This window comes from Arachis hypogaea, chromosome 19 (genome assembly GCF_003086295.3).
Source record: "Arachis hypogaea cultivar Tifrunner chromosome 19, arahy.Tifrunner.gnm2.J5K5, whole genome shotgun sequence".
Classification (NCBI taxonomy): Eukaryota; Viridiplantae; Streptophyta; class Magnoliopsida; order Fabales; family Fabaceae; genus Arachis; species Arachis hypogaea.
The window spans coordinates 84,110,372-84,114,631 of NC_092054.1; the positions used below are offsets into that span (position 1 = coordinate 84,110,372).

Here is a 4,260-nt window from a genome sequence, read left to right on the forward strand (position 1 = left end):
CAAACCCAGGCAATTATGGAAGTAGCATCCAAAAGCCAACAATCTATGCCAACAACTTTGAACTTAAACCACAGCTCATCACCCATGTTCAGAACAACTGCTCGTTTGGAGGAGGTGTTCAAGAAGACACCAATCAACATTTGACCACATTCCTGAGAATATGTGACACAGTGAAGTCTAATGGTGTTCACCCTGACGCCTATAGACTGCTACTATTTCCATTCTCACTTAGGGACAAAGCAGCCAAGTGGTTGGAATCCTTCCCAAGGGAAAGCTTGACAACTTGGGAAGACGTGGTGAACAAATTTTTAGCAAGATTTTACCCTCCTCAACGAATCAATAGGCTGAGAGCTGAGGTCCAAACTTTCAGGCAACAAGATGGTGAGACTCTATATGAAGCATGGGAGAGGTTCAAGGACTTAACAAGGAGGTGTCCACTTGACATGTTCAACGAATAGGTGCAGCTGCACATTTTCTATGAAGGACTCTCTTATGAGTCAAAGAAGGCCGTAGACCATTCATCCGGAGGATCTTTGAACAAGAAGAAGACTATTGAGGAAGCCATAGATGTTATTGAAACAGTAGCAGAGAACGACTACTTCTATGCTTCCGAAAGAGGGAACACAAGAGGAGTAATGGAGCAAAACAATGTAGATGCTCTGTTGGCCCAAAACAAGCTCATTACCCAGCAGCTGGCTGACCTCACCAAGAAGATGGAGATGAACCAAGTAGCAGCGATCTCCACTTCATCAACAACCCAAGAAGGAGTGAATGAAGAAGCAGAGGGGAGTCAGGAGCAAGCCAACTACATTGGGAATTCACCAAGGAAAAACTATGATCCATACTCCAAGACCTACAACCTTGGATGGAGAAACCACCCAAACTTTGGGTGGGGAAGTGAGCAAGATCAAAACCAAGACCAGAGACGTTACAACTCCAACAACAATGCAGCTCACCAGCAATTCACACAGAGGACATCTCAACACCCCCACAACAACACTACTCCACACGCCTATCAAAACCAAAACAGCACATCTGCTCTGAATCACTCATCAATTGATGACAAGCTCTCTAAGATTGAAGCCCTACTTGAAGGAATATGCCAAGAGATTCAAGAAAATAAGGTGTTCAAAGAGGAGGTGCGAGCCAATATTAAGAACCAGGGAGAGACCATCAGGAAGCTGGAATTTCAGGTGGGATATTTAGCTGAGAAGATTCCCAAACCTACTGATAGCTTCCCAAGTGACACGTAGAAAAACCCCAAAGGAGAAGCAAAGAAAGTAAGATGGGAAGATTACAAAATGGTCACTGCGAGTGATCAAGAGACTGAAGACAAGCAAGGCAAACTTTGCAAACAACCTGAAGATAACTCAACAAAGGAGGAGGATAGAGATTGCCAAGAACCAGAAATCTCACAACAAGAGCTGCTGAAGCTCTATGCACCCTTCCCTCAACTGCTCAATGGTGCTGTGGGAAAAACAATATACTCAAGGTTCCTAGACTTGTTTGCATCTCTGCATCTGAACATACCATTCATCAAGGCAATTCAACAAATGCCTGCATTCATCAAGTATATGATGGAACTTCTTCCCAGGAAAAGCTCACTCAAAGGAGGCCAGACTATAGTGATGAACAAGGAATGTAGTGCTCTTATTCAACCTGAGTTGCCTACAAAAAGAAGAGATCCAGGGAGTTTTCACATCCCTTGTGCCATAGGTGAAACTATGTTCGATAGAGCACTATGTGATTTGGGGGCCAGCATCAACTTACTACCCTTATCCCTGGCAAAGTGGCTGCAGATCAATGAGATAATACCCACAAATGTAATCATCAGACTGGCTGACAAAACTCAAAAACAAGCAATAGGAGTGGTGGAAAATGTGTTGCTAAAAGTTGGGAAATACTTTCTCCCAACAGACTTTGTCATCCTGGACATGGAAGAGAGTCACACTCATCCAATCATATTGGGAAGACCATTCCTAGCTACGGCCAGAGCACTTATCGATGTAGAGAAAGGGGAGTTAATATTGAAAATCCATGATGAACGACTCAGCTTCAATGTTTTCAAACTCTCACAAGAAACATATCAAGAGGACAAGGAACTAAGCACAAATGATAATGAGACACTGAAGGAGGAAACAAGCACTGAAGCACAGCCAGTTCATTCTGAGATCCCCTTAATAGATAAACAAGGAAAACAGCAATTGCCACAGCTCAAGGAAAAGTTGGAGGAACCTAAACCTCTAGAGGTAGGTGAAGACAGCACCATAACTCCTTTAGAAAAAGAGGTCACCAAGGGGAAGGCAACATCAAAAGAAACAAAGAAGAAGGTACCAAGGAGGTGGAGGAACAAGAAAATCCCTACGGAAGATTTCTCTCCAGGGGATAGAATTGTCTCAGCTTACTTCCCAGATATTCCCCCTAATCTCCCCACTGTACCATCTCAGTTACCCAAGGTCTTCACTATCAACAGAGTTCTTTCCCTGGAACATGTGGAGATCATTGATCCAACCAATGGATATAAGTCCACAGCAAGAGGGGAGGACTTTAAGCACTACCAACCACCCTGATGAAGGAAAAACGTCAAGCTAGTAACGCTAAAGAAGCGCTTCATGGGAGGCAACCCATGTTTTATATGTTTTTAAAATAATGAATAAATCAATGTTTATGAATTTCAACCCAAACTTGACAAACACTTGGTGAAATCTTTATCATGCAGTATATAGTGAAGAACAAGTTCGGTGTTCAAAGCAAACCAAGATGCATGCTAGTCTTGGGAGCTTTGAACAAAACTTTTCATCACATTGCTTCAAACTAAGTTTGGTGTCACCCCATGGTGCCACCAAAATGCATATAAGGACCCACCAATAGTTAGTTAGTTAGTTGGAATTCATAAATAAACAATCAAATCCTTTCTTCCCTTTTATTAATATTAGCCGTAAAGTGCATATGGTCATTTTAACATCTTTTCTTACTTTTCTTAGTTTGTCTTTATAGGAAAAGAAAAGGAGCATAAAAAGGGATAGATTGGACAACCAAACAAAGAAGGTTCGGACACCACAAAAGGAGGGGCTACACACTTGTTCTAAAAAGGGAATACAATGGAAAATGTTGCCATGCAACATTGAAAAAATGGCACCCCTAGAAGACCGAGCAATCCCCATCATAAAGTGATGATCCTTGTCTTCTAGCCATGCATAACCCCAACCGTCCATCAAGTGACCACTTCATCAATCTACACCCTCCATTCTCTCACAACTTCTCTATATAAATGACCCTTGTCCGTAGCACCCTTCATTTTCATCACACACCCTTCACCACTCTTCCTTTTGGTACAAGACACCCTCTATCCGATTACAAACATTCCTCCCCTCACTCTCTTCATTGCCATAAAACCCTAAACAACCAAAAGTTTCCACAACCTTACCACCTTCACATATTAACTATCATTCATGGTGTCTTCGGGTTCTAAAAGAAGGAAGGGAAAGGAACCCATGGAAGAACACCCATATGATGAAAGGAGATTTAGAAGCTTGCATCATGCATTGCAATACGGGTGGATGGTTGATAAGAAAATCATTTATGAGATGGGATTTCAAGTTACAAAGACTGAGTGCCCCGAAATTACAGAGAAGATAGAAAGGAGAAGATGGGAGCTCCTCACTGACCTGGTTATTAAGGTGAATGCAAATCTCATAAGAGAATTTTATGCAAATGCGGTTCGATATGATAAGAAGGATGAGTCTTACACAAGCTTTGTGAGAGGAAAGATGGTGGACTTTGGTCCCATGAGTGTCATGAGGGCATTGAAGCTACGGTCTATACAATTTGAAGAAGAAAGCTATCACTCAAGATTGGACAACCCCAATTATGACCAGATTCTGCAAGATATTTGTGTACCAGGAGCTGACTGGGAAAGGGATGCGGGAAATAACCCAAAGTTTATCAAGAGAACAGATCTCACTCCTGAAGCCAAGGGGTGGTTTGAGCTAGTGAGAAGGTCTATTCTCCCAGCTGCAAACAACTCGGAGGTGAATGTCAAGAGAGCCACAATGGTGCACTGTATAATGAAGGGAGGAGAAATCAAGGTTCATGAACTCATAGCTGAAGCTATTAGAAAGATGGCAGAGAAAAGCGACTCAAGAGGAACGTTAGGTTACCCCAGCACTATTTACCGAATATGCAAGAAAGCTGGGGTAGTTTTTGAAGATGAGAACTCGATGTGGATAAAGGAAGGCATCTCAATAACTGTACGAAGGA

At 42.3% G+C, this 4,260-nt stretch overlaps 1 non-coding gene across 1 annotated transcript; it reads right to left on the bottom strand.

Annotated features, from left to right (window-relative positions):
* Positions 1–341: 341 nt before the first annotated feature.
* Positions 342–445, bottom strand: LOC112781682 (small nucleolar RNA R71). The gene has a single exon (XR_003192444.1). It is a non-coding gene; the product is annotated as a small nucleolar RNA R71 (small nucleolar RNA).
* Between the last annotated feature and the right edge of the window lie 3,815 nt (positions 446–4,260).